Genomic DNA, 22,500 nt, shown 5'->3' with positions numbered 1-22,500 from the left:
GGGCCACAGTGACCTCTTGCTGCATAGTGTAAGGTTATGGAATACTCCCAGTGCACGCCTCATTAACCAGTCATTACACAGCTCGGAGGCACTTCCAGAAGGGAATAGCCCCAGGAATGTTTAGCACACCTGAGGGGGCACACAGTATATAAGCTGGGTGTTTATCTGCAGCAGTGCTGCCTTTGAATTCACACATCTTTGGAGGGGTTATGGCGAGGGGCTTGGGGCATGAATGGGTCAGAAGAATGTTTTCTGATTATGTGTCGCCGAGTCTTATGGCTTATTTTTCTTCACGAAGCATTTTCACGAGTCTCTTCCTGTTTATATTCTTAAGTCGGAGTTGGAATAGATCCTAAATAAGGAAAGAGCCGGTTTAGACAAAATAAAAAACTCAATTGTTATCTCACTCAACCCAGTCCCACCTACACACCCTGACTTGATTGTGGCTTGATAAATTCAGACTTACAAGTGCTTGTATTGTCATTGTTCGTGTTCATATTTCTCTCTCTTTCTTGCGTGGGAGTTTACTTAATTTTACCATTGTATAATCCATGTTGTCCTGTTATCACTAGAACCCAGCTCTACGTCCCGGTTTTGATTCTCCGGGAGCACACCAATGAATAAACTGCATATCCTCATCCGTCATAGAAGCTAATTTGAATAGAAACTCCAGGTTATTAAATCCCAATATGAATGCTATCGTGTATAGCATAGTGTGATGGGCTGCCATTCGTGTTCACATGTTTGTGCAGTTTAGACAAACAGCCCCCAGCTTTTGCCACCCCTGCACAGAGACACAGAGGCAGGAAGTAGCTTTACAGTGCAGCAGAGAGCAGTCACAGCCCCGGAACGCTGCAAAGGGGTGAGACCTCCAAGGAGGACCTCCAAGTCTCCTCAGTAGACATACTTGACATCCATCACTGAACCTTTCAGGATGGAGAGAATGAAAAGGAGAGAGATGCTTTGATACGCTAGAGAGTGAGAGGGGTGTGTGCATGTGAGCGTGAGTGTGTGTGTGTGTGTGTGTGTGTGTTTGTCTGTCTGTCTATAGATGTGTGTGCTTGCATTCGTGTCTTTGTGTGTGTGTGTGTGTGTGTGTGTGTGTGTGTGTGTGTGTGTGTGTGTGTGTGTGGTGTGTGGTGTGTGGTGTGTGGTGTGTGGTGTGTGGTGTGTGTGTGTGTGTGTGAAAGCAGCTGGACTGGGCAGGAGCTCCCTGACCTTAAGTCACCTCAGCAGGAGGTGTGTTGCTCCATGCTCAAACGACAGTAGCATAGCAACATCTGCTGCCCCTGTTCAGCATGCACCGTGCATGTGGGTCACCAAGGGAGATTAACCCCACTGGCTGCTAGTCTCTCAGAAGGGTAATAAGAAAATGTAAATTAAGTTCAAATATCTGCCTCTACAGATGTACTATGAGGGGCTTAGGTTTGGGACTGACTTTCTTTATGTCATGTTGTCTTTATTTGGCTGTATTTCTTTAACTTTGTTTCTTTCTCTCTGCCTTCCAATATTCTTCCCTCACTCATGCTGTTAGCATTTCTGGTGTTAATAAAATTAAAATTATTGTTTATTATTATTATTATTATTATTATATTATTATTATTATTATTATTAATAAGTATTGCGTGCGTGCATGTGCGTGTGTGCGAGTGTGTGTAGAACTATATTTTAACTGATGTGTTTGATTAGACTAGTGTGGATGGGTGTCAATGTGAATCCTGAATGAATGTAAGTGTGTGTGTGTGTGTGTGTGTGTGTGTGTGTGTGCGCGTTTGTGTGTACATATGACTGTGAGTAAGTGTGACTGATGCTCAGATGCAGGTCATCCCATCAGCTGTGAGAGAACAGACGTACTGTGACAGACGTACTGTGACAGACTGCCTGCGCACAGAAGAACTGTTTCATGTGGATTTCCCCTGCTAGTTCAGGAACATGAAGAGAGCAACACAAAGCTAGTCAACTGCCTTTGACAGGGAGGTGTGTTGGTGTGTGTGTGTGTGTGTGTGTGTGTGTGTGTGTGTGTGTGTGTGTGTGGTTGGGATATCCCTGGAGCCTAAATCTGGGTTCTGATTTTGGCTGCGGCAAAGGCCTTTCAGAGTGCACAGGCTCTTCAGAGTGCACAGTGCGCCATCAGAATTAAGAACACTGCTTTGTGTTGGGAGCCAGGACTAGCTCTTAACTGTTCAGCATATTTAGGCTCTGAATGCTTAGAGGGGTTATGTAAGGACTGGAGGGTTAGCTGTTAGGACCTAGCTTTTGGCATGTCCTGAGACAGATAACGTTTTTCCTGTTGATGTTGCTGTCGGTGATGCCTGACCAAGCTGGCTTTTTTTGTTTTTATGTTTAACCATGATTTTAATAATTCAATTGCCCCAACATTGTTTTATTTTGATAAATTCCTGTACAAAGGATACTTCTCCAGTGACTGTTTTATATGCAGGAGTGGGCCTCATACCTCTTCATTGGGTCTGTTCCAACCAAAGTAGTAATTGAGACAGCTTCCTGTTTTTGAATCCCTCCTAAATGCACCATGGCTTCTCCTTAACACTGTAATTTCCTGTCCAAGATGGAGGACAAATAAGGAGCTTTGGGTCATGTGTTTTCAGGCGAGCGGTAGTAGCAGAACAGATCCTGAAGCACATCCACAGAGCCAGATCAGTTCTAGTGTCTGCATTCATCAGGGCTGCCTCTGTTCCTGAGTCAGCTACTGTATAAGGTGTGGTACAGAAGGTTTAGGGCAGCCTCAGAAGTTGATAAGTTCTGATATGTGGGTAAAAGAGAAGGGTCAATGCACAAGGCACTGTGCTGACTAACAGATATCTTCAAATGAAAGAGCTAAGGAAAGATGGATGTGGAAAAAGCAGTGGTGATGGTGGGGGGGGGGGGGGGGGGGTCCTTTTTCTTTCCGCTTCCAAATGTCAATGCCCTGCTGGCCTAGACTGTGCCATGACTTGGTTGGCAGCTTTTAATGAAACTAAGCAAACTTTACCAAGACTAAGTTGATTTAATGCTCCTCAGAAGCAATGTTGTTTGTTGAAAAGCTGAAAAGCCCTTTGGTATATCTGCTTCCTTTACTCAGTGATTCAAATTCAAAGTCCTGGAAAGCCTGGGATATTAAACTGGCGGAGGGACAGGGAGAGTGGAAGGCTCACTGTTAAACATGGCAAACTGCCACCTCAATCATTTGTGTGTTAAATATTTAACGCACGGTGTGAAAGTTACCGTAACACAGGCTTAGCTACCTGGTGATGCACTCACAGAATCACCCCCACAGCATTTCCCCTGGTCTGTCGGTAATGTTTCCTGTTGTACATTTTCTTTTGGGCTTGCAAATGAGTTTGAGGTATCGGTGGAAAAGTGACCCTTGGGCAGGCTTCAACTGAACCCAGATCAGCTGCTGCATTGTGGAGCCGGTGCGCTGTGATGTTGACTCCCAGATCTCCGCACCGCAGTGGGAACAGAGTAAACTCTGGATCACCTCATGAGGAGTCAGTCAGGAGCTGAGGTAATAAGATCAAACCACATCAGCTGATTTTGGATCAGATGCCGGCCTGACATGGCTCAGATCCACCACACTCATTCAACTGAGTGGACTAGGTGTTTCTCAGCGCAAGATCCTGCTAGTGGCCTGAGCTGATAATAATGATGATGATGATGATGAGGATGGTGATTGTGGTGGTTATGATGGGAATGATGGTGTTGATTTGATTTATTGAACATGTCTGTCTTAAGTCTTTCCAAGCTGTGACATGTTTGCAAAGACCTATCAGGTGTTATTGGAAAACGCACTGCGATGCATATTTGAGCGCTCTTGCTACAGTAAGACAGAGACTGGAGCATTCTGAGACAATGTTGAGACATCAGCGTCACCTTTCTCACACTGTGCTGGTTATTTTCCTCTGTTTATTTTCCTTGTTTTCCTTCTTTTTTTGGGCTACTCCAGACCCCTATCTCCTCAGGAGTAGCAGGTTCCCAAGAGTCGCGTGGAAAAACATGACCCCTCTCTTTCAGGTCACGTGTCCTGACGTGACGAAGATTAATCTGCTCTGTTTTTCAGATGCTTTTATTAGTTTCATACGGGAGCTCGGTTCGGCTCCAAGTTTTACACCATGTGCCACTTTGAGCTTCTCGAACTGGGTCAACCGTAGCAAAATGTCACCAAACCACTTCAGAGTCTCTAGCCCATTTTGGGGCTTTGGCGGGAAAAAAAACCCCAACTCTCTATTCAAATCAGTAGTCTTGTGATCGGAAAGTTCGATATGAATAGTAATTTAGGGTTGTTTTAAGGAAGTTGATCGATTGTAACCACTAGATCTCCTTTTGAGAGGTGGGCGCTAAGCGGAGATAAAGAAGCATTGGCCATCTCTGTCTGGCGAGGGGTTCCTAGAAACTGGTCTGGTTTGGATTAGCGACTGAAAGACCTGCTCAGAGAGTGGGTCTGGCAATGGAGCAGATGGCTTTGATAAGTGACTGCGTTTGCTGAATGAATTCCTTGAGTTGTTCTTTTTCTTTTTTCTTTCTCTTATTTTTCTTCAAATCAAGTATCCACTTATTGAATGGGCACGAACCACGTTTATAATCACAACCAATCTTTTCTCTACCATTAGCCTGGAGTGCTTTGTTTGATTACAACTGTCATTGCTGTTCGGGAAGATTTCTCAAGGGGCTCTTACAAAACTCACACATACATACACACACGCACGTACACCCACACACACACACACACACACACACACACACACACACACACACACACACACACACACACACAGCTTCAGGCCAAAGCAGTGTTGATGTTTATGTTGCGTATGTATGGCCTTTAACAAAACTCACACATACATACAAACATGCACACACACACACACACACACACACAGCTTCAGGCCAAAGCAGTGTTGATGTTTATGTTGCGTATGTATGGCTTGTAACAAAACTCACACATACATACACACACACACACACACACACACACACACACACACACACACACACACACACACACACACACACACACACATACACACACAGCTTCAGGCCAAAGCAGTGTTGATGTTTATGTTGCGTATGTATGGAGCAGAAACAGTGTGTCTTACAATGCTGTTTTAAACCTAAAGCGCTTTGTGCTATGACTCCTTCATGTTCACGTTCATGCCTTGGCCTAGCCAGTAAAGTGGTCTGGCATAACTGATGTGAAGAGCAGTTATGTCATTAGGTCACATGGTACAGATTACCCACTCAGTGTTCAATCAGTGAGCCTTTTCCAGTCATGTGAATTGTGTGTGTGTGAGTCTATGTGCATTTATGAGACTATCTGTGAATTAAGGTTGGATATGGAATATAAATTGGCCAATACAAGGTAAGTGTAGTAAAATGAATAGCCTATATGTGTTTGGTTTATTTATTCCTTACTCACTACAGGGGGTGGATAGCCTGTAGGGTTGTAACAGAATGACCTTGAGGAAAAACAGAAGAAAATGAAAGTGATTGAACAAGAACAGGCCTGGGAAAATATGCTGCAGAGATTTAGTAAAGTGGCAGTTTTGTAACAAATGAGAAGAGTAGATATCAGACTTGGACGTATCCTTCCAAAGTTCTCATCAGTAACTCAGTATGTTGTGGCTCTATGTGCTTTAAAGATTTTTTTTTTTTTGTCTCAGGTCTTGTTTCTAAGAGAATGACTAATCTAATAATCTGTGTTGGTTATTTAACCTCAGGTTTGGATGACATCCTTTGATCCGTCTGTAGTACTGCATGTCTTAGCTCTCCCTTGGCCTAGCGCTCACTCCGTTCCCCCCTCTGTTAGCTCCAATTAGGAACATGTTTCTAATATGTAGGTTCAGAGAGTGATGAAGACCCTGCTGCTGCTGTTGAAAAGCTTGTAGCTGTGTCTCTGTGTTGGATGGGGCTTGTTTTCAATTACAGATGAATCATTGTGGAGGCTTGGGTTTCATTTGAGCAAGGTCTTGAAAAGGTTTCCATCGGAATGAATGATTGCAGACCTGAAGTTGTGTGTTAAGCTTGTATTACGCACACTTGTGACAGTATGTTGAAAACCATTAAGAGTCAATAAGATGATGTATGCCATTGTCTGTTAAGCGTGGCTTTTGAACTACTATGGTGAAATTTGAGACAAGTGTCCCTTTTTGATATTGGGGAAGCCGGTGATTGCTCTGCTGCATTAAATGTCAGTTTTGTTTTCTATGCCTTTTGATTTTTTTTTAATGGATTTCCCCACTCTATTTAACCTCGACGTTGACCTGAGAGTGTTTTTTCTGATTCTAGAGTCCCATCTCCTTGGTGACCTTGGGTTCATCGATGGCTTCTATCTAAGCTTTGGAACTGAGCATCTGGCTCCGACTGTCTGTTGTGATTTGATTGATTGGCCACATCAGTGTTTGTGAGCTTTCAAGACATGAAGAGGCGGAGGAAAGGGAGCTGTATGTGTGTGATCCGTGTCTAGGGGAATAGATAGGCAGTTTACGTGGTCAAATAAGGAACTGTATGTTGTCACTCAAATGTTGAAGTTTGTTTGAACTATGTGTATGTGTGTGTGTTTGTGTGTGCCTGTGTCTGCAAAATTGTCTTTGGAAAGCATTTAGCTGCCATGCATTGTGTGTGTGTGTGTGTGTGTGTGTGTGTGTGTGTGTGTGTGTGTGTGTGTTTTGTGGCTGGCTGTATGTGTTATCAAATTGTCTGTGTGTGTGACTAACTGTATGTGTTACCATGTTTTGTGTTTCTGTGTGTACAGTGGCTTCAAAAAGTATTCAACCCCCCTGGAAGTCATAACCATTTTCTACAACTACAAAAGATATTATTATTACATACATATTTTCCCAATCTGAAACATGACTATTTGCATAAGTGTTCAAACCCCTGTGCTTTCGAGTTCCAGATTAAGGCAGATGACAAATGATTCGCAAATGATACAGAGGTGCCACTTATGGCCATACCTGGTCTTCATTCGGTATTACCTATGGGTGGGTGAAGTAGAGATCCTCTGGATATAAAAACCACTCTGTCTAAGGGTCATCCGCCAGGCTGTGAAAAAACAGACACGATGAAGACTAAAGAGACAAGGTGATTCAAATGCTTAAGTGAGGAAAAGACTGTATCCAAGTATTTTGTTGTTCAATTCAGTATCATTGGATCCGTAAGAAGCAAGTAGAAGATGCATCACACCACCCAGATGCTTTGTAGAAAAGCCAAACCAAGCTTCAGAGGAAGACATTAACTGGTGAGGGAGGCCACCATGAAAAACTGAACCTGAACCCTACAAAGTTCAGTGCCTGGAATTTAGGGGCAGCTGTAAAAGTTCAGAAAACTGCACTCTACTAGTGGGTGACACAACAAAATATTGTTTTAGAAGATCCACATTGAAGCATGTAAGGAGGTTGATTAAGATGTGGGAAAGGGTTTTTATGGTCATATGAGATCAATAAAGAGCTTTCTGGCCAACCCTGAGAGCAGTACATGTGGTGTAAATCTAACATTGCAAATGCCTCAAGAAACACCATCCCAGCTGTGAAGTTTGGCGGGGGATATGCTTGATGCGTGGGATGTGTCTTGTCTGCAGGAACTGGGAAACTTTTTAGAATTTAAATCAAATAAATAAATGGAATTCCATTCTACACAATATCGCAAGAAAACCTGTTGCAGTCTGTTGTAAAACTGAGACTTGGGAGAGGGATTACCTACCAGTAGGACCTTAGGCACCAGGCTAAAGCAGCACTGGAGTGGCTCAAAAACAGGAAAGTGAACATTTTAGAATGACTCACTCAAATAATACAGATAATCTGTGGCACTACAGTCCAGGACCGCCATCCCATCCACCTAGATGTTGTATATGAATTCTAACAAGAAAAATGGGGGGGGGGGGACACTGTAGAACAATGTGCAAAGCTGGTACTGTCTCACTTAAAAAGACTGAAGGCAAAGGGGTTCTCTACCATGTATTAATGTATATGGGTTGAGTAGCAGAATATTTTAGTTTCTTTATATATATATATATATATATATATATAAAACAGGGTTTGAATAGGTTTTGAATACTTTTGCAAGCCACTGTCTATGTGTGTGACACTGTATGTGTTAGTACTATGTGTTAGTACTGTGTGTGTGTGTGTGTGTGTGTGTGTGTGCGTGTTAGTGTGCGTGGGGGGGATTTCAGTCTGCAGCAGAAGAGGAATGCAGCTGGGAGTCTGCCTCTGGCAGAAGCAGGATGAGTAGTCTCCCTCAGTCTGATGGGCCGTCTAGTAGGAGCAGGATTAGTAGTGACTCCCTCAGTATTGTTCCTGGTGACTGTAGTCATGTTTGGGTAAAAATGGCATTTGTCTGCATTGCTCTCGGATGAACAAGCCATGATCCAGACCATCATGGGGACAGCTGGCGAGATATTTGTGTGTGTCTGTGTGTGTGTGTGTGTGTGTGTGTGTGTGTGTGTGCGCGCATATTGCTTGGGTGTGTGTTTGTGCACGTACATCGTTCTTTGGTGTATGTTTGTGTGCGCGCGTGCACGCTCAATGTATTCAAATGTTGTTTTAAAAGGTTCTACTCATACACTGTGTTTTAAAAGTAACTGGCTATAGGTCGATGGGTGCATTCCGATGCCTCATACTTGGTCTAGAGTGCCTCCTAGTGGAGAAAATGTAGAATCACAACCAGGAGTTCTCATGAGAACATCAGGCTGAGCTGAATGGCGTCACTTCCTGCAGAGGTGACATTTTACTAGAGACAGCTAGAAAGGCTGTTTAACAGCAAAATGTTTTCTTTCAAGCCTTTCATTGCCAGATGGCTGTGTAAAGAGACTGCCACTCTGTTGAAGCCTTGATTTATTAACTGCCTAAGGAAACAAATGGAATGGGCAACCGGGATAACAGCTACTTAACTGATGACTGCAACTCTGTTTACTAGAGGGAGAGATGAAAGAGAGCTGAAGCTGTCAAGGTGAAAAAGAAACATCTCAATTGATGGAAAAATACAATGAACCGAAGTCTATACCTACCCTAGACCACAGGAGCTCAGACAACACAGAAATAAAGACGATAGCAAACACTTCTTCAGGTCATCAAGCCAAGCTTGGTTCAACCTTTTTGGTAGTAGTACTGCATAAGGGCTGATACACCTTTCAACCTTTCTTAATGCAAAATACATGCTTACGAATACACATACAGAGACATACATACACATCTTTGACCTTCTGTATTAGTGGCCTGTAATTGGGTTACACACACACACACACACACACACACACACAGACCCTTTGTCAGGGCAACTTTCACTTCAGTTTTAGAGATCAAGAATACATGCCTATGAGAGAATAATTTGTTTGCTTATATTTATGGTCATTTTGGCTGTTATATTATTCTCACAGGACTATGTTGGTGGAGCAAATTCTCACTTGATTGGCTTCATCAATATATATGATGAACATAAAAAACTATTTATGAACCTCTTCACTTCAGTCCACTACCATGTCAATCCATAGAGCAGTGGTGCAGTAATATTAATATTTTGTTGAAAAAATCAAATGACTGCTGTGGGGTGTAGCCCTTGCTGGTAGTATTATGGGCTGGTCGTAGAGGGCCTGCTAACTGGGCCAGAGTCTAACTGCTCCCCTGGGCAAACTGCTTCCTATCAGACAGTCTCTAAAATCAATGTGACGATATATTTACATGGAGGTCAAATGGCTTCAGTGATACTGTCCTGATCAGATCAGGGATTGTCCACTAGGTGGCAGCATACAGCAGAGCTGAGAGGATGTGGTTGCAGTGGTAGTGTTGTTTTTTTTTGTGTGTTTTTTTTCATGCTGCTTAGAATGTAGAAGGTGTGTGTGTGTGAGAGTGTAAGACAGAGTTCATTATGATTTGGGTCCTTGTTATTTTTATTCCACTTGAACTGAATTGACATAATGCTTTGACTCATCTACAACCACACACTCAGTCACACTCACACACTGATACATACACATGTTAGACTAGACTTATTGGCTATTTGACAGATTGTGACTAATATGACTGTACGTGTTCCCAGTGCTGCATGTGTATCCCAGTCTTCGAGTGATGTTACGGAATAGCATGACTGTCTGTGCAACGTGTGTGTGTGTGTGTGTGTGTGCACACGTTGTGCGTGCATGTGCATGCCAGTGGAACAGTGAACAGTAATTGCCACTGCGCCCGTGTGTCTTAAACTCCGGCCAGCCCCGGTATTGATCTGTTGGAAGATGAAGCGTCTCGCTGATTCCCCAGTGAGTCATGCCTCAGTGAACCAACTTCTTCTCCAATCAGTCGCCTCTCAGAGCCCCAACACACCGCACAGCACTGCCCTGCAGAGTAGAACACAGAACACACAGCAGAGTAGAGCACAGAACACACAGCAGAGTAGAGTAGAACACAGAACACACAGCACACAGCAGAGTAGAGCACAGAACACACAGAACACACAGCACACGGCAGAGTAGAGCACAGAACACACAGAACACACAGCACACGGCAGAGTAGAGCACAGAACACACAGAACACACAGCACACAGCAGAGTAGAGTAGAACACAGAACACACAGCAGAGTAGAGCACAGAACACACAGCACACAGCAGAGTAGAGTAGAACACAGAACACACAGCAGAGTAGAGCACAGAACACACAGCACACAGCAGAGTAGAGTAGAACACAGAACACACAGCACACAGCAGAGTAGAGCACAGAACACACAGAACAGCAGAGTAGAGTAGAACACAGAACACACAGCATACAGCAGAGTAGAGCACAGAACACACAGAACAGCAGAGTAGAGTAGAACACAGAACACACAGCACACAGCAGAGTAGAGTAGAACACAGAACACACAGCACACAGCAGAGTAGAGCACAGAACACACAGCACAGCAGAGTAGAGTAGAACACAGAACACACAGCACACAGCAGAGTAGAGCACAGAACACACAGCAGAGTAGAGCACAGAACACACCGCACAGCACTGCCCTGCAGAGTAGAACACAGAACACACAGCAGAGTAGAGCACAGAACACACAGCAGAGTAGAGCACAGAACACACAGCACACAGCAGAGTAGAGTAGAACACAGAACACACAGCACACAGCACACAGCAGAGTAGAGCACAGAACACACCGCACAGCAGAGTAGAGCACAGAACACACACCGCACAGCAGAGTAGAGCACAGAACACACACCGCACAGCACTGCCCTGCAGAGTAGAACACAGAACACACCGCACAGCAGAGTAGAGTAGAACACAGAACACACAGCACACAGCAGAGTAGAGCACAGAACACACAGAACACACAGCACACGGCAGAGTAGAGCACAGAACACACAGAACACACAGCACACAGCAGAGTAGAGTAGAACACAGAACACACAGCACACAGCAGAGTAGAGCACAGAACACACAGAACACACAGCACACAGCAGAGTAGAGCACAGAACACACAGCACAGCAGAGTAGAACACAGAACACACAGCAGAGTAGAGCACAGAACACACAGCACAGCAGAGTAGAACACAGAACACACAGCAGAGTAGAGCACAGAACACACAGCACACAGCAGAGTAGAACACAGAACACACAGCACAGCAGAGTAGAGCACAGAACACACAGCACACACACCGCACAGCAGAGTAGAGCACAGAACACACCGCACAGCAGAGTAGAGTAGAACACAGAACACACAGCAGAGTAGAGCACAGAACACACAGCACAGCAGAGTAGAGCACAGAACACACAGAACACACAGCAGAGTAGAGCACAGAACACACAGAACACACAGCAGAGTAGAGTAGAGCACAGAACACACAGAACACACAGCAGAGTAGAGTAGAGCACAGAACACACAGCACACACAGCACACAGCACACGGCAGAGTAGAGTAGAGCACAGAACACACACTGCCCAGCAGAGTAGAGCACAGAACCGTGCCTCGGAGCACAGAGTACCAGTCTTTATAATGGTCTGACAGAGGCACATAAGTCATGCACATTATGGGAAATATGCCAGAATTAGCCATACGGCTAGATTTCCTGTGCCGTCCCGTAGTGCCAGTCCCTCTGGTTCTCTTTTTTTCGCCAGATCATCCAAGAGTTTAGCGTCTGACACTGTATAGTAACGGATGTTATCTGAAATGGTAGGAGATTTACTCTAATAATAACCCGAGGCTAAATGTCACCCAGAGTATTTCACCAGAACTACTATGTGGGTGTTTTAACGTCATTAGGGCAAAACCACTATTAAAACCGCAGGAGGTTTCTGTGCTGGTTTGCACTTGTTAATCGAAATATGTGGTTAATCAGTGAGAAATAGCTGAAAATGGCCTCAGCACACAGCAATGATGCAAGCCTTAACTTCTAAGTGTGGTAACTGGCTAGATGAATTTTTATTATAGAGGTGTTAGGGAACATTTAGTTCATAATCAGTGGGGAGCGCTGTGAATGCGTGCTGTCAGCTGCAGTTTAATAGATAAATCAATGTAGTTGCAAAATCCTCCGCCAAGGTTCAGCTCCTAGCAAAACTCAATAAAGTGAGGGAAGTTCTTCATTGCTTTCTGGTTTATTGGTCCGGGTTCACCTCAGAGTTTGGAGCTCGCGCTGGAGACCGGGGACCATATGAGGATATAGGCGAGGGTCTCCGTGGAGCTGTGGCTGGAACAGAAGCGATGGGTGTGTCTCTGGTGTTTGCTATGCTCAGGTTCAGGGTTAACAGGATTAGGTGTGTGTGTGTGTGCGTGTGTTGGTAGTGTGGTGTGGATTTTAGAGGCTTGCTTGACTATGGTCATGCGTTCACCGATGTGTTTATGTCCGACATTAGCTATGGCGTGTCCCTTCTTTAGGGGATCTAATGTGTTGGTATGGCGTTAAAAAGATTAAAGTTTTTGCTTGGGCATCTGCACATGGGCACACGTGTGTGTGTGTGTGTGCGTGTGTGTGTGTGTGTGTGTGTGCGTGTGTGTGTGCGTGCGCGTGCGCGTGTTTGTGAGTGTGCGAGTGTGTGTGTGTGTGTTTGTGAGTGTGCGAGTGTGTGTGTGTGTGTGTGTGTGTGTGCGTGTGTGTGTGTGTGTGTGCAAGGTTGGCGCTGAATGCTGGCATGGGCCAGGGCTGTGACGCTTGTGACCCACAGTGGCATAGCGGGCGCTGAGGGCAGTGGGTGCTGGAGGGGGTAACAGAATCCCAGCGTGATGTGCTGCGGTGTGCTTACGGGGGTAAATATAGCCACAAGGGGCAGGACACAGGACCCTTACTGCCCCTTTACAGACGCAGAGAGAGAGAGAGAGAGAGAGAGAGAGAGAGAGCGAGAGAGAGCGAAAGTGAGAGTTAGAGTGAGAATAGACCTGTACTGTCCTTGTACTCTCAGAGATAAAGAACAGAATAATCTTACCGCCTTTGTATAGAAAAAGGAAAGCTGGATAGAGAGAGAGAGGGAGGGTAGGACAGGCTTATGGGAAGAGGGTGATGTAAGGCCACTCTATTGTCTTTCCTATACCCTGTAATGAGAGAGAGGGCTCTCTGGTGCGATCACTAAATGAATCACCTGGCTCTACACATGGAGAGGCAGCCGATCAGATAGCAGGATGTATCGCCTTTCAGCATCAGAGGAGGAGGAAAAGAGCAGGTTTTCTTCTCAGCTGTCTCCTCCTCCTCCTCCTCCTCCTCCTCCTCATTAGAGACCAAGAGCATCTGTTGGCTTAACCTTCCTCCCCAGTTGATCAGGTTACAGCAGCGTTTTCCATATCATTCATGGAAGCACGGGTCCTGAGATGGTGTGTTTGAGTTTGTGTGTGTGTGTGTGAGTTTGTGTGTGTATTTGAATGGATGTGTACATGTTTGTGTATGAGTGTTTGTGTGTGTGTACATACATGTGTGGAAGTGGTAAACCCCTATGCATGGTGTGTGTGTGTGTTAATGCATATAGTCTTTGACTCTGTGCATTGAGAGGGCACCTCTTGAGCGTGTGTGTGTGCATGTGTGTGTGTGTGTGTGTGCGTGCATGTGTGTGCATAAGCATGACTTTATCTTGTGTTAATCAGTCCTTGAGGGACTTTCCTGCCTGGTCCTTCATGTGACTGCTCAGCCTTGCATCGCACTCCTCATTTATGGGTGTGATTGGGCCTGATCAGTGGGGGGATGGGCACGATAGTCATCGCTCCGCTATGCCAAAGATGCCACCTTGAGTCTATTATTATATCAGGGTTGGAGGCATCCGCCTGCCTTATAGGGGATCATCGAGGCATGGTATTGGGAGAGAGGGGGAGAGGTGTAGGGGGTGTGTGTGTGTATGTGTGTGTGTGTGTGTGTGTGTGTGTGTGTGTGTGTGTGTGTGTGTGTGTGTGTGTGAGTGTGTTTGTGGCTGATCAAGAGATGTAACTGGAGTGTTGCGGTGAAGGGTAGGGTATGGGTATGTGTGTGTGGGGAGGGGTTGAAGATCGAAGTTTGCCCTTGTCAGAGTAGGAGTGGATGGAAATCCCATGAGGCACCACCTGTGGAATGTGCCAAAACCACAGCTTTGGTTCAGGGTATCGCTCACCGGTGTCAGAGCGCAACGGTGTGTGTGTCTGTGTGTGTGTCTGTGTGTGTGTCTGTGTGTGTGTCTGTGTGTGTGTGTGTGTGTGTGTGTGTGTGAGGCCAGGCATGCAGGGTACTTTACAGATATGTTTTTGTGTTTTTGTTTTTACATATGATTAAGAGAGGCATTAAAGCCATTTCAGTGACTTTTAGTAAACAGCAGATGTGAGCTCTTTGGTCATGTTCATCTGCCAGCTCGAGCTTAAATAACCCACTTCAAACGATTGAAAAGTTTCACACACGTCAGCGTGTTTTGATCTGTTCTTCACTCAAGACTGATGTCAGCAGCAGGCAGCCAACATGACTGTTTTAACAATGGCTTTGATATAGAACGTGTGTTTATTTTTACACACACACCACACACACAAATATGAACACACACACACACACGCACACACGCACACACACACACACACACATACACGCACACACTTACTCGCTCACTTACATGTCCTCATTTTCCACAACAGTTCTCAGACTTCAGACTTCTCAGTCCTACACTTCCACTGTGCTTTTCAATCCAGGAAAGGCAGCCTGCCTCTGTCAGGTATCTGTTTGAAATTTTAATAGTCCCCCACCTGAGGCACGGAGCCTTATGCTGCGCTCCAGGACGCTTCAAATATCTGATCGAGTCGTCGAGCCTCGGCGTCGATCTGCAGCGGGGCCCATTTAACATCGCAGTCTAAAGATGCCTCTGAGATGCTTGCTGACGTGCCGCAGAGGGATTGACTTTGCAAAGCAATCCCTGTCGCTCAGGATGGTGTATTTCAGAGAGGAAATGTCAGGTGTATATGTTTGTCTCTCTCTCTCTCTCTCTCTCTCTCTCTCTCTCACTCTCGCTCTCGCACTCTATGTGTGTATATTTGTGTGTGTGTGCGTTTGGCTGAGTGTTCGTGGGAAATGCTGTGCAGGTGGTATGACGTGCACCTCTTTGGAAAGTTCACAGATTCAGACCACAAGATGACTTGAACATTGAAGCAGTCAGTAGGTTCTGGTGAAGTGGCCTTTGCTGTTGCCAGCAATTTGCATGTCCTGTGTGAAATACTGTCAATTAAACACAATAATACAATCATAACAATACCCGCCGTAAGATGATACTGCAATTGAATGGATTGCAGGAGTGAATTCAAATGCAAATTTTCTCCTCACTGTTGAGCAGAAAGTCATGCACAAAAGATCATCTCTCGCTTTTCTGCTTGTAATTAACTGTGGCGCTATCATCAGGCCACACATGGCACGCAGCAAAACACAATCCCAGAAACAATTTGTTTAGCTGCGGCTGGTGTAATTGCTATCTTGTGCCTCGTGTAATTAGCCATAATAGACTAAAGTAAATGAGCTGCAAATTAAACATTGCTTTAGAATCTATAGATTATATTACAGTTCCATTGGGCCCACTCACCAAGGCCTGTGTCACAGCATCACCACAAGAAACCGGGCAAAACAGAGCGTGTGCCCAGGGGCATTGTGGGTAAGGGCTGACGGCTGTGATCACTGGAGCGACGGCGTCTTCGCCGGAGTTAGACAACAGTAGGGTCAGCGCACGTGGGCAGACACAGGGACAGAGGTCTGTGGAGCTTGTGTATTTTTAAACATGAAGAAGACTGGAAAAGAAGCAAAGCAAAGAAGGAGTGGAGAGAACAGAACACGCGGAGCTGACTGAAGCCGACCTCGGAATAAAAGGAAGGCATCCAGACCAAAAGTTGAATTGGTAACTAGACAGGAAAATATTTGCTGTATTTTATCCATTGTTCATCTTTCTGTACTTGATTCGCCTGCTGGTAGTCCTGAAGTGTGTGTGTGTGTGTGTGTATGTGTGTGTGTGTATGTGTATGTATGTGTGTGTGTGTGTGTGTGTGTGTGTGTGTGTGTGTGTGTGTGTGTGTATGTAAGTATAATATTTAGTAAGCCTCCTTTGTGCTTCAGTAACTATAGATACAATAAATAACTAAAGAGATGGTAATATAATCAATGTTTTTTGTCCTTGGTTTGTGTGTTTTTCGAGCTCTTAAATGTATATTTCTCATAATTCTCCTTTGTATATGTTGTGATGAGTCTTCAAAGTGCCTGGTGCTGCTTAGGTTCCTTAATTCTGCTCTTAAAATAAACCAGTTCCCAGGAGAGCCGAATAGGGGTGGGAGTTTGCTGGAGCAGTCTGTGGCATTATTCCATGGCTATGTTTCCATGCGAGGGAAAGGGGGTTAAGGCAGGTGGTTTTTGAGGACGACGTGAGCGTAATCTTTATTTGGAAATAACCGTTCGCCTCAAGTGGCCTTGTGTGTTTTAGTTTATTTGTGCTTACTGTCGCTGTGGTTTGCCTTGTCTGCCCTTGTGTGTGATTATTGTGTGTGTGTGTGTTAGAGTGTGTGAGTATTGTGAGTGTTTGTGTGTGAGTGTCAATCTGAGTCAGAGAACTAGACTTTTTGAGGCTGTCCAAGGCTGCCAAGGCAGTGTGTTTGTGTGTGTGTGTGTGTGTGTGTGTGTGTGTGTGTGTGTGTGTGGAGGGGTCTGGTTTTGTGGTGACCAATGGGAACTGCTCCAATGTTACCACTTCATTTGAAGACCGTATTTCCTCATCCATGCCTGTCAGTACTCTAGAGTCTTTCCTGGATCTTGCTTGAAAGGCCGATTCCAGGCTAGAAAATGATACCTTCTATGATGAGCGAGTGACCTTTCACCCTCTCTTTCCTTCTCTTGCCTGATCAAAAAACATGTTTGTAAAGCAAACCAAATAGCCCTTTCATTGGGAACATTCTAGTGCCTGTTAAAGTTTGTGTGTCTGTGTAGATTTTCATCATATTTCAAACTGGTCTTTCATGAGGACCGTTCGTATAAATGAATTGGTTTCCTTGAGCACCTGCTAGAGCTGGAGAGCTATGTGGAGGGTTGTGGGTGGGATGTGAATAGGACACATTAACTGAAGCAGAGGGACTTTACAAACTGAGTGAGTTTTTACTAATTACTACAACCTCCAATTGGTCAACATCTACGGCTGGTGATGCTGGTGATACTCAGGCAATTACACAGATGCACACACACACACACACACACTCACACCCATTCACACACACACACACACACACACACACACACACACACACTCATTCACACATACACACACACACACACACACATGTACAGAGATGAACACACACAAATTAACCTTCACACATAGAGACTGCTAAAGCAGGCCTACGCTTCACAACATAACACTGATAGAAGTTCCTTTCATTTTTATTGTCTTCATCTCCTTTGGGCAGAAAGGTTGTTTGTTTACATGCAGTGGGTACTTGGGTGAGTGTGCCATTGTGTGTGTGCGTGTTTGGCTGTGTGTGTGTGTGTGTGTCTGTTGATTTCCATCGCGTCCGTCTCCGTGTCATTCCGTCTGTGACGCTACTGATAGCTGCCGCTCCAGCCCATGCTTGGACATCCAGCAGCTGCGCCGCCACATGTTTCATAAGCGCCCCAGAAGTGTGTCTCTCTCCTCTCTCCTTTCTCCTCTCTCCGCTGCGCTTCAGATACCTGCCTCGCCCTGTCTGTTCTTGATGGAAGACACTTCTAGAACCTCGCCCTGTCTGTTCTTGATGGAAGACACTTCTAGAAGCAGCGTCGCAGCTGGAACAGAGTTAGGCTGCAGTGGGTTAAATGCTGAAGGAAAAAAAGCTGCATGGCTGTTTAGAGTGTGATGTCTGATAGACACGGTCTCATGCTGTTGCTATTTCACTTCCACAGATCTCAGACAACACAGCCTGTCACTGTCAACCTGTTTCACACCTCACACACACACACACACACACACACACACCTCACGCACACTGCACTGTCAGGCTATAACTATATGTGCATGCAGACAGGTAAACGAGCTAAATCACACATCTAGGTTAAAAGAAAAACACCTTGCTTTACCTCAGTCAACAACAGTTTACTCAGGATATATTATATACTGTTTAAGCCTTACCGCAGACATGTTACTTTCTCTCAATCTCGGGCAAGCAAACGCACGCACACACACACACACACACACACACACAGACACACACTTTGAGGTAAAGACTAACTTTATTGGAAAGCGTTGCAAGGTGAGGGATCAGCCCTTTCAAGTCGGATGGAATGTGAGGCAGACCTGAAAACTGCATTAAGGCGAGCACACAAGCACAAGGGGATGAAGCTGAAATCCAGGCAGCAGAAACGTTCAGTCAGTTAATTCCCTTTCCTTTTTAACATAGGGGTGTGTGTGTGTGTGTGTGAGTAATATGAATATTCTACTTTTCTACCTCGGGTCTTTTCGGTCTGTTTGTTTACGTGTGTCTGTGTTCGGTTTAATGATCATCTCTCCCCCCTCCCGGCGGGATCAGGACGCACACACAAAGTTCAGAGGCGTCAGAGCTTACAGAGCACAGAGAGAGAGAGAGTGAGGGAGAGGGCCTGAACGAGTGAACACATGAAGGAAACTGCATTGGAAATATCTCCATTTGATATATGGAGACTACCAGCGAGAGTGGCAGTGATTGTCTGTGTGTGGTTGTGTGTGTGTGTGTGTGTGTGTGTGTGTGTGTGTGTGTGTGTGTGTGTGTGTGTGTGTGTGTGTGTGTGTGTGTGGTCACAGTGACATAAAAAAGACAAACAGTTCCTCTTTGTGTGTGTCTGTGGATGTCTTTAATTTCAAAGCCTATTTTGGCCATGCCTGCCAAGGTGTTTAGCTGAAACCAAGGCCCATCCTTTTCTGTGTAACCCGATCCCTTACGGGTGGCCTAGAAACAGCCTGCATGAAAGGATGGAGATATGGCTTGAGGGCAAGGGATTGAGAAGGAGGAAGGCAAGAAAAGTAAACAGGTGGAGGTAGAGGTGGAGGTGGAGAGGATAAAATAGGTAGATGTGCAGGTTTTGAGTATAGAGCCAGGAGAACATACAAAAGCTCTAGCAGTCAACGCAGCTTTCAGTACTGCGATAAATAGGATTGTGTGTGTGTGTGTGTGTGTGTGTGTGTGTGTGTGTGTGTGTGTGTGTGTGTGTGTGTGTGTGTGTGTGTGTGTGTGTGTGTGTGTGTGTGTGTGTGTGTGTGTGTGTGTGTATGCGCGTGTGTAATCTGTGGTCTACTACCCTTTTGCAGGCAGCAGTAAAGCTTAGTGAGGGATGGAGGGCAGAGGCGCCAGCAGTGTGTGTGTGTGTGTGTGTGTAAGCATATGGGCACAGGAGTGGGATGGAGACAGAGAGAGAAAGTGGTTGAGGTCTAAAGGGAGGGGGAGAGAAAGAGAGCGAGAGAGAGCACGAGAGAAAAGGAGGAAAATTGTATTCGGAGAAGAGCCTGTTTTAGGAGAGCCTGTTTAGTATTGGATGTGTGCACGTAGCACACACACATACATGTATGTAGGTCAAGCACACACACCGGCACACTTTGTCCGCTACCTCCAAAATGCTTCTATGTGATCCCCTGGAGTCAAATAGTTTCCTGTTATCTTTCTGCTGGCTGCTATGTGTGTGCCTCTTCCTCCCTCTCTCTTCTCTCTCTCCCTCCATCTATATACCCCTCTTTTATCCTCTCGCTCCTCTGCTTCCTCGTCTTGTACCCCCCATCATTTGTTCTCTTTCTCACTCTCTCAATCTCACTCTCTCTCTCTCCCCCTATCCATCAGACTGTGTTTCATTACGTGAACTGTGGATGTTAGTGTGTGTGTGTGTGTGTGTGTGTGTGTGTGTGTGTGTGTGTGTATATATAGAGACAGCTCCATGAAGTAGGGCTGTACAGGTAAGGTGAATAGTGTGTGTGTGTGTGTGTGTGTGTGTGTGTGTATGTGTGTGTGTTTGGGCAGATCCATGTATTTGTACCTGCTGCAGTATTAATGTCTCTGTCTTTGGAGCCCTTCCTGTCCATCTCTCACCCCCAACTCCTCCCCCTCCTTGGATCAACTGCAACCCAAATATTTCTGCTCCACTCTCTAGAGCGGGCGGTGTGGGGGTGTGTGGTGGGGGGGCAAACAAACCCCAGCCTCCCCGTGTTTCAGGGAGTGTAATCTATCTGCCCCTGGTTCTCCTCCCCAATAGAGGATGATCTGTCAAAGTGTTTCCCCAACGGGGAGCTCCTCTCCTTGTCCTTTGCTCTCTCTCTCTCTCTCTCTCTCTCTCTCTCTCTCTCTCTCTCTCTCTCTCTTAGATCTCTCCTTCTGTGCCCACTTCTCTATACCACTCTCTTTGTCCTTTCACTTTTATCTTTTCCTTCTTTCCTCATTTTCTCTCTCCTTCTTTTTATCTTGTGCTATCTCTCATCCTTGCATCAGTTCCTCTCTCTCTCTCTCTCTCTCTCTCTCTCTCTCCCCCTCTCTGTCTGTCTCTCTGTCGCTAAAGTAATATTGGGCCACACTTTCAAAAATTCATTTTTGAGGCCAGCGAGTTATTTTAGTGTGTGTGTGTGTGTGTGTGTGTGTGTGTGTGCATGTGTGTGTGTCTGTGTGTGTTAGTGAATGGGAGAATTTGTGTATATGAGTGTCAATATGGTAGAGAGAATGCTACGACACTTCTACGACAAATTAAGTTTTATATCTCCATAGTAAACAAAGTGAGTTATGTCAGAACATTTTAAATGGAGTGATTTGTTTATTACATAATAATTTATGGAAGAATTAACATTTATTGTTAATGCCGTGTAATATTTATAGCACTTATAGCTGATGGTATTTTAAGCAACAAGGAATGAGCAATAAGGTAAACACGCTGCACCTGAAGAATGTGTTTTAATTTCACTGAATGTCATTCAGGATTATTTTGATGCCTTTTAAAACAATTTATTTGGACTACTCTGTATCCTTTTGCCTTCCACACAATGTAGCCCATGTTTCTATTTATTTGCTTAGACATTTTATTTATTATTATTCTATGTCTCACTCATTTGTTTGCCTATGTACTATTATATAAAGATAGCATGGTTTTCTAGGGGCTACTCGCACTTTACTTTGGAGTAGTTCCCCCATCAGTGTCTAAACTAGTGCTGCAGGCTGGGGCAGAATGAAGTTAAAGACTCCGCCAGGAGAGAAGGAAACGAATCGGACCAGTGATCATTGGTCATGGCTATTGGGGCGTCTGGAGGCGGGGGGGGGGGGGGGGGGGCAATTAAATGAAGGCTGCTGGGAGAGGGGGTCACATTCAGGGTGGAGGTTAGCGTCAGCATTAGTCAGCAGCTGAAAGGGTGCGGCTGTGGATTGCTAAGGAGAGACCACCGAGGGAAACTGCGGGTGCAGTGAAACTGATCTTCAGGGAGAGTTTGCAGGGCGAGACTGCACCGAATTACTCTGTTGGATCACCGGTAGCTAGGAGACAGGCCGTCTGTTGCCCCTGGAGACAAATAAAAAACAAGCAGCCCATCCCAACCCCCTGGTAGAAGATGTAGAAGGCTGGATTATTTTTTAGGATTATATTTTTTATGAAGTTTGTTATACCACATGATTTGTGTGTGTGTGTGTGTGTGTGTGTGTGTGTGTGTGTGTGTGTGTATGATAAAGTTGTGTGAAGTAAAGTTTCCGGGTGTTTTTGACTTTATCTTGCCTCAATTACACAAGTGAAGCCATTTTTGTGTTGTGTTTATGACTATGTGTGTGCATGTGTTACCTATGTGTGTATGTCTGGGGTTATGTGTGAATGTACAGCTATTTGTAAGAGTATATGCCTTTGTAGGTTTGTCTGTGTGTGTGTGTATGTTTGCATGCGTGTGCGTGTGTGCGTTTGCGTGCGTGCATATGTGTGTGTTTGTGTGTGTGTGTGTGTGTGTATTCTGGATCACATCCTAGGTCAGTGCTGTAGAGGGCTCGTCAGTAATGCTAATGATATTTGCCATGCCCAAAAAAGCCAAACAGATGGACTCATCCTGCCCTTTGCGGTCTGGCCATTTTTAAGTCAGAGGTCATTCCCCTCAACATCTCTTTCCCTCCCTTATACAGGCATAG

General features: G+C 45.2%; 1 protein-coding gene across 2 annotated transcripts in view; it reads left to right on the top strand.

Annotated features, from left to right (window-relative positions):
* The window catches only part of tspan9a (tetraspanin 9a), a 192,196-nt gene that overhangs the window by 25,327 nt on the left and 144,369 nt on the right, over nt 1-22,500 (top strand). The window lies entirely within an intron of this gene.

This window comes from Clupea harengus, chromosome 3 (assembly GCF_900700415.2).
Source record: "Clupea harengus chromosome 3, Ch_v2.0.2, whole genome shotgun sequence".
Classification (NCBI taxonomy): Eukaryota; Metazoa; Chordata; class Actinopteri; order Clupeiformes; family Clupeidae; genus Clupea; species Clupea harengus.
This window is presented reverse-complemented; position numbering and strand designations above follow the sequence as displayed.